Raw genomic sequence first — 11958 nt, forward strand, 5'->3', positions numbered from 1 at the left:
CATAACAAGCAATGACCAGGAAACCAGTATATTATTATCTCAGTTTGTTTTGGGAATGATTTTATGACACTATGTCTGTTACTTTACCCAGGCAGAAATGCCTCTGATAATCAGTTGATCCTTTTGGGCTTTCCTGAATAAAAGACATACAGGAAGAGATTCCCACCAAGTACACTTGGGAATGGTTAACATTATTCTGTTCTTTGTTTACCTTTAAGAATGGAGGGCTGGGTATCAGTGCAGACTCCCTATGTCTTTGTGCACATGCTCCATACAAGGTGCCTTCTTGAATGGGGTTGGCTGGCAGGATGGTCTGTGGGCATGCACGTGAGTGGACAGGGTTTTCATTAAAATGAAAGTGCAGGCATTGGTCAGTTCAGTTGCTCCTTTTCTTCCCTGTGTCTAATGCCAGTTTGAAGATGGACGAACTAGATCAACTACTCACATCAAAATCTTCAGCCTTCCCAGATGGCTCATTGCAATTTAGTGGAAACTGAGTGTCTGAGTGGGACTGACCTACTGTGCTCCTCACACACAAGCACAGCAGCAGGATGGAGGGCACAGAGGGAGGTTACTGTCCCCTTCACACCTTCACATTCAGTCTGTTCCTTTATGTCCCTCCATCCTACCCTCCAGCACAACTACTCTTTCTTAGCCCAGAGCCGCTCCAAGGTCTGATGGAACTGGTCTCCTCCACCCACATTCTCACTTGGATCTTCACACAGCTCATTCTGGGCTTTGCTTTTCCTTTCTCTGTATCATCCATCAGTGGGCTTCCTTTCTCTGTATCATCCATTCTATGATGTTGATACATTTCTCTTATAATTATTTTGTCATTATATAATGAGAGTCATCTGTTTATTTCTTTACATTTTTTATGTATTGATTTTGTTCATTTTTACTTTGAACCAAGGGAGAGTTATGACTTAACGCTTCAACATTATACTTCAATTGGTTTCTTAATTTCATGATAATCTCATAGAAACTATTGGGAAAAAGTACTCTCGGCACTTCAACAAGCAAATATCTTTAGCTCCTTAAATATGTAATTTCCAAATTAAAATGATTTTAAAAGGAAACGTGTATGGATTTTGTATATGGGCCATATACAATTTTTTGAAGGGGGTTGTCATTAACTTGCCCAGGCTGTGGGCTCAAGAAATCCTGCTACCCCAGCTTCCTAAGCAGGTGGGACTCCAGGCTTCACCATGCCCTGGATGTACAAAATGTTCCTCCTTGCCTTGATAAAGATCAAACAGATTTTCTGCCACTGAGTAATAATCAAATGCTGATTTCATCTGGACTTGGAGTTGGAATTACTCACGTTTTGTTTGTTCCTTTGTTTCAATTGGATTCTGAGCAGTAAGGGAAAAAGGAAAGAATGGCAGGGAATAAGCAAAGAAGGAAGGAACCCTACACATGTGGACGAATTCCCCACACAATGCTCCTTGAGATAAATTGCTGAGAGATTGAATCCTTCCAAGGACACTTATCTTTCCATTTCTCTTGAGTTGCTTCACAGGGGCTATGCAATTATACTATTCCTCACCCACTGTCCCTGTGATATCCCTGTTTGAACATTGCCTTTGCATCCCCCAGCCTTGTACAACAGAGCACCTTCCCAGGCAGGAAATGAGGGCATCTCTCTGCCCTGTGTGCTTTTGGAGGCTTCTGATGTTTCCTCACCCCATGCAGTCTTGCAGTGTCCCTGGGCTTCATGTTTCACACTGCATCATTGGTCACATCTTCAGTCTCCCCTGGATGAACTTCTTTCTCTGGGGCCCATGCTCCCTGAGAAGTGTAGATGCTGAAATCCAATTCTGAAACTAGTGGACTTTCCAGACACATCACTGAAGAACTGAATTCAGTGCAGGGTTGTGTGTCCACTCCTGGCCACCAAATTTCACCTATTTAAGGATTTTATTGGTTCCTTATAATTATACCTTATAATGGGATTCATTATGACATGTTTAAGCATACACATGATGTACTTTGAAAAACCTCATTCCCCAGGACCAGCCCTTTCCCTTCCAACCTCCCTCCTTGGACCCTCTTCTACTTACTGGTTTCCTATTGTTAACAATTTTTTTAAAATAGTGCATTATAATTATGTACAAAATTGGGATTCATTGTGGCATTTTTGTACACAGACATAGCATAATTTGTTTGATTTAATTCCCCTGTATTCCCAACATTCTCCCCTCCTTCCTCTCTCCTGATCCATTTCTTCTGTTTGATTGGTCTCCTTCTATTTTTGTAATATCCCTTTTTTCACTCTTGATTCTAAATATGAGTGAAAATATTTGACCCCCAACTTTCTGAGTCTGACTTATTTCAGTTACCATTTTGTTGTCTAGCTCCATCTATATACCTGCAAGTGACATAAATTCATTCTCTTTTATGACTGAGAAAAAACTCAATTGTGTGCATAGACCACATTTTCTTTATACATTCATCTGTTGACAGGCACCTAAGCCTGTCTCATAACTTTAGCCATTGTGAATTACACTGTGATAGGCACTGGTATTCACACATTTCTACAATATGCTGACTTTTGTTCTTTTAGATAAATACTAAGGAGTTGAATAGCTGTGGTGGTTCCATTCCTAGTCTTGAGAAGTACCTGTAATACTTTCCAGAGCAATTACACTAATTTGCAATCCTACCAGCAATGTATAAGTGTGCCTTTTTTCCTGTATTCTCATCAGCATTTATTGTTATTTGCATTCTTGATGATTGCCATTTTAACTGGAGTGAGATGACATTTCAATTTAGTTTGATTTGTATTTGTCTGATTGCATGGTATGTTGAGCATTTTCTTTTAATGTATTTGTTGCTCATTTGTATTTCTCCTTTTGAGAAGTGTATGATTATTTCATTTTCCCATTTATTGATTGGTTATTTGTTTTCCTGGTGTAATTCTTTTTTAGTTCTCTACCTATTCTGGATAGCAACCCTCTATCAAAGACTAGATGGCAAAGATTTCCTCTAATTCTGTAGACTCTTTACTCACACATTTGTTTCTCTTGCTGTGCAGGAGGTTTTAAATTTTATTCCATCCCACTATAGATTCTTGGTTTTAGGGGTCTTATTAAGGAAACCTATGCCTGTGCCAATATGTCAGAGTATTGATGCTACCTTTTCTTCTAGCAGTTGCAGAGGGTGTGGTCTAGTTCTTAGGTTTTTGATCCACTTGGAGTTGATTTTCTGTGCAGGCTGAGAGATGGGCATTTATCATTTTTCTACACATGGGTATCCAGTTTTCCTAGAACCATGTGTTTAAAAGGCCATCATTTCTCCAATGTATGTTTTTGGCATCTTTATCAAGATTCAGATGACTGTATCTATGTGGAGTTTTCCTTTTCTGTGTCTTTTATCCTATTCCATTGACCTTCATGTTTGTTTTGACACCAATTCCATGCTGTTATAGTTACTATAGTTCTGTAGTATAATTTGAGATCAAATAATGTAATGTGTCCAGCATTGCTCTTATTGTTCACTGCTTTGATTATTCTGGGGCTTTTATTTTTCACATGAGTATTAGGACTGTTTATTTCTAGTTCTGTGAGTAAGCTAGGTGCAGAAGATGAGACCAAAGTGTAATAGTTGTATATAAGAGATGCTAAGTATTAGTTAATATGAGTCACTTAATGCAATAGTTGTCATACCTATGTTCAAATTGCTGAAATTTTCAAAACAAAGTCCTTTTATCTGGTGTTTCAATTTTAGAAGCTGCCAATGGTCAGAATGTCTTTCTAAGTCTTATATCCTTTGCTGTCTTCAGATTTCACCCAAATTAGCCAAATTTGTTAGGTGAGTGCATATGCTGAATTAGGTTCCCTCATTGCCTTGCAACCTCTGCTAAAGAAAGTTGGGGAGTATGGAGATTAATAACGTTATACTCTCAAAATGGCTTTATTGTTTCTGGGGGTAAGAGTGTAAATCTGTTAGATCAGCTGGCTACTTCCTTCATTTGCTTTGTGTGTAGAGCAATCTATGTTGAATTGTTCCTCTCACTCTGAGAGTCCCTGTTTGTGTGCTGTGGAGAGGTATGGGGAAGCCACTTCTGGGTTTGGGGGAGTTGGGACTTTCCATCCAATCTTGATTCGCACCAGTCCTCTACTCCATGTCAGCCACAGTATTTATCCCAAAGACCAGGCTGCCAATTTTAAAAAGAAGCATCCTTTTTTTTTTTCCTTCTCTACTCTTCAGCCTGGTAGAGTGTGCTCACTCAGTTCCTCCATAGTGTGAGTCTCTTCTATGATCAGATTGGCTGTCATTATGGGCACCTACAATCCAGTGAAAGTGAGAGCCTAAATGGAGATTTGGTCTTGGATACTGAAACAGAAAATAAAACAAGTACAAGGCAAAAAAGGAAAAAAAAAAGGGGGGGAATCCAGAATAAAAGAGAATGATTTCCGAGGGAAAGAAACGTAAACTACAGGAATTCCTACTCTGCTGACTTGGGAAGTACAATCACCAAGTCCCTTCAAGCTAGCAGTTGCTGCCCTACTCCACCACCTCTGCTAGATAAATACTAAGGAGTTGAATAGCTGTGGTGGTTCCATTCCTAGTCTTGAGAAGTACCTGTAATACTTTCCAGAGCAATTATACTAATTTGCAATCCTACCAACCCAGTAAGGCTCAACTACATCTGATGGAGATTGACGGTTCTCCCCCAGCTGGAGAGTCAAGTACTCTCTCTCTAGCACACATAGCTCAGCTTTACTGTTTATTTTTTGTTCTGATTGTTGATATGTTGACCAGAATGTCTTTTAGCTTGTTGGAGGAGTGCTTTTCCTCCCCCTTGAACCACACTATGCTTGACATCACCCCCCTCCATTGCCTTTGTTAATTCTCTATTTTCAGTTTGCCTCAGACCCTCTAGTTTAGTTCACTAGTGGGGAGTTGCTGCAACACTGGACTCCTCTGTGTTACTAATTTCCTATCCTGTTTATTTTTATAAATTTTATTTAAGTCAGAATTTTGGAGAGATAAGAGATAAATATACGTACTTAGAAAATTTTAATCAGAAGCACATTCTAGAAACATTTAAAATTTCAAACTGACTATATGATTTGGTCTTAAATGGAAGAAACTATATGCGGGGTGGTGACACAGATTAGAACCCAAGGGAGAAGTCGTTTCAGGCTGATATGGACAGGTATAGTGTTCAGAAAGGAATTCTTCAGACTTTGGAAAAGGATTCTTATTGGTTAGATTCTGATTTCACTGGCAATTCTCTCCTTATTTCACTTTTAGGTTCCAATGGAATTTATGTTACAATAAGTTGGTCAAGGAAGAGTTTTATTATTATTAGGTCTCAGAGCAGACTGCTCTCATTTGTTTGGCATGTTTCTCACCTGTATGGGCTCATGGCATGCTTGACTCAGGTGAGAAAAACCTCTCCTTTGTCTTCTGTAACTGTCCCAATTTCCTTTTATTTCTGGTCTGCTGGTTGTACTCTCTCCTGTCTTATTGAGTTCATGAATATTTGCTACCTTTTTTTGGGGGGGATCTCTTTTTAATTATTTTCAGATTCAGGTATTTCTGCCATATCTTCCTAATCCTTATCATTCTACTTAAGTGTCTCTGTACGTGGGTTTCTCTTAGTCTCCCTTTTAGTGTGATGTTCCCATAATTGTGCATAATATACAAGTCTGTTCCAAACATTGACAATGACAGCGGGACTCTCACTTTCTTTTATTAATCATGTGGTACTTGAATGATTTTCTCATAGACTTAACAAATGTCAGATTTTTTGACCTGAAACCAAGGAGTCTTCATACTTTCTGAAAAAGAAAATTGTGCTTTTATTAGTTTGGGTAGATAAATTAGTTGATGACATGTGATCCAGGCTGAGATTTAGTATGAGTCTCTTGTTTATTTTGCTTTTTTGCTTTAGCAACAAATAAATAATTTGTTTTCTTCACTCTGATGCTTACCTGTAGCAGCACGTGGCCATATGAAGACTTGCCTCAGCCTAAGGCCACTGGTTCTTACCCACTCTGTCTGAGGAATGGGTTTGCAAAATACTATGGAGTATCATCTGTATTCAGAGTCTAGAATACAATCTTCTGTGACTAATTTTCAGTTAAATTGTTGTTCTCTTCTCCTGTTACATAACTACCACTTCTCATGTACTTTAAGATTAAGTCCCATGTACTGCAGAAGGTGACATCATCACAGATTCTGAAAGGGACATGCACATTTCCTCAAAGTTGGCACATCACACCTTGACATGGGAAGGGCACAGCCTGTCTAGATCCCAGGTCCCTCCTCAGGCCTCCAGAGGGCGATGTTGCACAAGGAGGCGTCAGTTCACGCTGAGCATCCTCTTCAGCCACGGAGCCCCTCCTCCCTGCTCCTGGCTGATTGCTTCCTCACGGATGTAGTTAAGGGACCTGTCACTAGAACAAGGGACCAGAGAGCATCCAGACTGCTTAAAGGAAAGCCTCTTTCTAACCGTTTGTGAGACTTGTCCAAGCAAGGGACTCGTGCAGCGCCTCCTCTCCACTCAGTGTCCCAGAGGCTCAGCCACCGCGATCTTCCCACCCGCGGATCCCTGTAGCTTTCCCCCACCTGCCATGCTCCTGCTGCTCCTGCCTGTGCTCGCGATGGTTTTCACCCTGAGTGAGTACATGCCATTCCCTCTCCCCTCCAACCAAAGTGACCTGTTTTGATTGGAACTGGAGAGAGACGCGTCTTCTCCACAGCCAGGTCTGCGCTGCTTTTCCTGACTCAGCATCAATGTTGCAGGAGGAAGCGGAGCCCAGTCAGTGACCCAGCCTGACCGCCACGTCCTGGTCTCTGAAGGAGCCCCTCTGCAGCTGAGGTGTAGCTACTCATCTTCTGTATCACCCTCTCTCTTCTGGTACCAGCAACGCCCCAGCCAAGGCCCCCAGCTCCTCCTGAAGTACGTGTCAGGGGCCACCCTGGTGACAGGCATCAATGGTTTCCAGGCTGAACTTAGGAAGAATGAAACCTCCTTCCACCTGAGGAAGCCCTCAGCCCATTGGAGCGACTCAGCTGAGTACTTCTGTGCTCTGGGTGGCACAGTGCCTGGGGCTGCAGGGGGAGCTGAGCACAAACCTCCTGACACAGGGACTTTCTGTGACACACAGGCTCAAGCTGGGGAGTTTCAATTCCTGTGCAGCCCAAGATGGCAGGGTGGACTGAGCCCTTGGGAATGTTTATCACCTGAATAGCTGCCTCCATGTCTGTGTCCTGCCACCGTCAGACTGGCTGAGTCCCAGATAAAAGTCTTGTGATGAATTTCTCCAGGAGGGACCCTTGTTCCCCACAACTTCATGCTCCAACTCCCACCTCACACCTGCACTCTGAAGAATGTACTGCATAGCTATAAGGCCTCTGAAATTAAAAAGGCAGCAGAACTTTTATTTTAAAAAGTCACTTCTAGCATCCACTGTAATGATTAGCATTGCCTCAAAGGACAGTTAGTGTCTGGCTACAGACATCATCTAGTTGGTTTATTTTTTATTTATTTATTTATTTTGGTGTGTCACTTCTTCTAGTTTTACTTCTGTATCCCTTTTCATTTCTATTTGGAGATTTCCTGACACAACATTTATACTTTCATTGTCCTTTATTTCAATCAGGTCTACACTTTTCAGGGACATGACTATTTTTAAAATTTTGGTGAAAACACTAAGTTCTACCTTTTTTTAAACTATAAGATCACAATTCAGTGTGTGTAACTAGGGGCAAAATATTGTACAACAGATCTCTTGAGCTTTTTTATCATGACTGAAACTTGGTTCTCCTGGACCAGCATCTCCCCATATTACCTTCCCATAGTCCCTGGCAACCACCATTCTACTCTGCTTTGAGTTTGACTAGTTTTGATACTTCATGTAAGTGTAATCATGCAGTATTTGACCTTCTATGACTGCATTATTTCACTTAGTATCATGTTCACAAGGTTCACATGGCAAGGTCACCGTATTTTTAAAGGCTGAGTAATATTTCATTTATGCATATGCCACATTTTGTTTTCCCATTTATCTACTGACTGATACTAGGTTGTTTCCACATCTTGATCATTGTGAATAGTACTGCAAGACCCAAAGGAATGAAAATATCTCACTGAGATACCAATTTCAATTATTTTGGATAAATACTCAGAAGTGGGATTGTTGGATCACACAGTAGTTCTATCTGTAAATTTTTGAGGAAGATCCATACTGCTTACCCTACTGAATGCAACATTTTGCATTCCCACAACTGTGTTCAAGGGTTCCAATTTCTCCATATTCTCACCACTATTTGATTGTCTTTTGTTTTTTGATGGTAGCCATCTTCATAGGTGTGAGGTAAAATCTAATTGCAATATCTCATCCCTCTGATGATTGGTGAGTTGAGCAAAAAGGACCCTGAAGAGCTAAGACCATTTTTAAGAAAGTATAACAAACCTGAAGGTAGAACACCTCTTGAATTCTGAATATATTAAAATCTTCAGTAATTAAAGCAGTGTGATTCTGTCATATATATATATATATATATATGTATATATATATATATATATATATATATATCATCTATCTATCTATCTATCTATATATATATATATATATATCACAAAATAATGGAACAGAACAGAGCCCAGATATAAGGCCATGAATGTACATTCAACTGATCTTTGTCAAGAATACCAAGCTCACACAATGAGTGATGAAATAAAGATAAATTTTCAATTAAAATATTTCTACAAAAGATCATGTTAATGTTATGACTTCTGGTTAAATGTTTTAGCAACTCATAACTACCATGAAAATAGGTAGGACTGATTAGAAGGAAATTGTTCTTAAGCCAGAGAAGATGAAATGTTACTTAGCACTAATTCATAGTTGAGGAAGTGAGTGTGATAGTGTTTGAATGGTGTCGTTCCTTCCCTGGTCACCATCAATGGTCCTGTTGCTGAGCTGCCCTGTGTGCAGCTAGGAAACAGCTGGCTGAAAGCCCCAGGAGATCCTGAACACGGGGTATAGAAGAACTTAGTTTTCTGTTAACTACCATTAAACATATTCACATCTGACTGGCCTGTGCTGAGAGCTGTGGATAAAATTCAAAAATTGTATTTAGAGTAAAAATTATACCTTTCAAACTGAGTCCCCTTTCTGTATTTTCAACAAAACAGAATGAAAGCTAATGCGCTTGCTTTGTTTTCTTTGGTAATTTTGAGTTTTGTAGGTTTTATAAAACTAATAACCATTGTTCTGACAAGCCAGGCAACTATAATGTATGAACACAACTTCTTTACAGAGAGTGAGCTGTACATGCTTTCCCCAAAGTATCTGGTAGACTTTGTCCTTGTTCATACCAGGGATAAGGGATGGTGGACTAGCAGTTAGAATGTAACATTCTTTAGTCTTTAAGTAAATGGTCTAATTTCTACATCATTATGTTGAAGTGTCTTTTTTGTGTTTGAGGTATTTAAAAGCTCAGCTAACTCAAGACTCTGTAGCAACTGATGCCTCAGTGTGTTTGATTTTAGCAGCTGACAGCAGCATTTATGAAGGAAACATAAATATGGAGTACTTCACGTTGAAAGTTATGTGCTATATTTTTAATGTAACATTGCAGATCTTGTTAGACACATGAATGTGTCTAATTATGATAAATGCAAATGTTTTAGTTATCTTTTTCATGATGTGACTTTAAGACCTGACAAAGAACCATTTCAGGGGAGGAAAAGTTTATTTGAGGACTCAGTTTCCAGGTATCAGTCCAGGCATAGCAGGCTTCATTCTTCGGGCTTGAGGAGGCATCATTCCGCCATGGCAGAAGAGTGTGGTGAGGGAGACAGTTCCCATGAGGACCAGAAGAGAGATTCCACCTGCCAGATACAAAATATATAGCCCAAAGCCACGACCCTGATGCCCACTCCCTCCAGCCACACACTATTTGCCTTCAGTTACCACCCAGTTAATCCTATGAGGGGATTAATTCACTGATTGAGTTAAGACTTTCATAACCCAATAATACCTCATCCAAACTACAACAACAAATAATATAAAAAACTCGTTCATAGAAAAAAAATAAAAAGAATATGCAATAGGAAACTAGAATCCCCTTAGAGTTTTGTGAATATTTATCATCATTTCCTTGGTTATTAGTGATGTTGGATATATTTTAAATATATGTCTGGCCATTTATATGTCTTTGGGGAAATGCCTAGTCAAGTCCTTTTTCCATTTTAAGATCAATATTTTTATTTTTTTGAATTTAAATTTATTTATTTTAAAAAATATTTTAAAAAAATAAAAGACAGTGGAATGCATTACAATTCTTATCACATGTATACAGCACAATTTTTCATATCTCTGGTTGTATATAAAGTATGTTGACACCAATTTGTGTCTTCATACATGTACTTTGGATAATGATGTCCATCACATTCCACCATCCTTGATAACCCCCTGCTCCATCCCTTTTCTCCCACCCCTCTGTCCTATCTAGAATTCATCTATTCCTCCCATGCTCCCGCTACCTACCCCATTATGAGTCAGTATCCTTATATCAGAGAAAACATTCAAATTTTTTTGGGGGGGTTGGCTAACTTCACTTAGAATTATCTGCTCTAACGCCATCCATTTACCTGCAAATGCCATGATTTTATTCTCTATTATTGCTGAGTAATATTCCATTGTGTATATATGCCACATATTTTTTATCCATTCATCCACTGAAGGACATCTAGGTTAGCTCCACAGTTTAGCTATTGTGAATTGTGCTGCTATAAACATTGAGGTGGCTGTTTCCCTATAGTAGCTGACTTTAAGTCCTTTGGGTATAGAATGAGAAGAGGAATAGCTGGGTCAAATGGTTATTCCATTCACATATTTCTAATGAAAATCCATACTGAATTCCATATTGGCTGCACCAGTTTGTAGTCCCACCAGCAATGTGTAAGTGTACCTTTTTCCCCACATCCTCGCCAACACTTATTGTTGTTGTCTTCATAATTGCTGCCATTCTGACTGGAGTGAGATGATATCTTAGAGTAGTTTTGATTTGCATTCCTCTAATTGCTAGAGATGATGAGGATTTTTTGTATATTTGTTGATTGATTGTATATTCTCTTCTGAGAAGTGTCTGTTCAGGTCCTGAGCCCATTTGTTGGTTGGATTTTTTGTTTTTCTTCGGTGCTTAGCTTTTTGAGTTCTTTATATATCATAGAGATTAGTGCTCTATCTGATGTGTGAGGGGTAAAAATGTGCTCCAATGATGTGGGCTCTCTGTGCACCTCACAGATTGTTTCTTTGGCTGAGAAGAAACTTTTTAGTTTGAATCAATCCCATTTATTGATTCTTGGTTTTAATTCTTGTGCTAGAGGAGTCTTATAAAGGAATTTGCGGCCTAATCCCACATGATAAAGATTAGGGCCTACTTTTCCTTCTATTAGATGCAGTCTTTGGTTTAATTCCTAGGTCCTTGATCCATTTTGAGTTGAGTTTTGCGCATGGTGAGAGATAGGATTTAATTTTATTTTATTGCATATGGATTTCCAGTTCTCCCAGCACCATTTGTTGAAGATGCTATATTTTCTCCAATGCATGTTTTTGGCACCTTTGTCTAATATAAGATAATTGTAGTTTTGTGGGTTAGTCTCTGTGTCCTCTATTCTGTACCATTGGTCTACCAGTCTGTTTTGGTGCCAATACCATGCTGTTTTTGTTACTATTGCTCTGTAGTATAGTTTAAGATCTGGTATAGTGATGCCACCTGCTTCACTCTTCCTGCTTAGGATTGCTTTAGCTATTCTGGGTCTCTTATTTTTTCAGATGAATTTCATGGTTGCCTTTTCTATTTCTGTGAGGAATGCCATTGGGATTTTGATCAGAATTGCATTAAATCTGTATAGTGCTTTTGATAATATGGTCATTTTAATGATATTAATTCTGTCTATGCAGGAGCAAGGTAAATCTTTTCATCTTC

The sequence above is a fragment of the Urocitellus parryii genome, chromosome 6, assembly GCF_045843805.1.
Source record: "Urocitellus parryii isolate mUroPar1 chromosome 6, mUroPar1.hap1, whole genome shotgun sequence".
Classification (NCBI taxonomy): domain Eukaryota; kingdom Metazoa; phylum Chordata; class Mammalia; order Rodentia; family Sciuridae; genus Urocitellus; species Urocitellus parryii.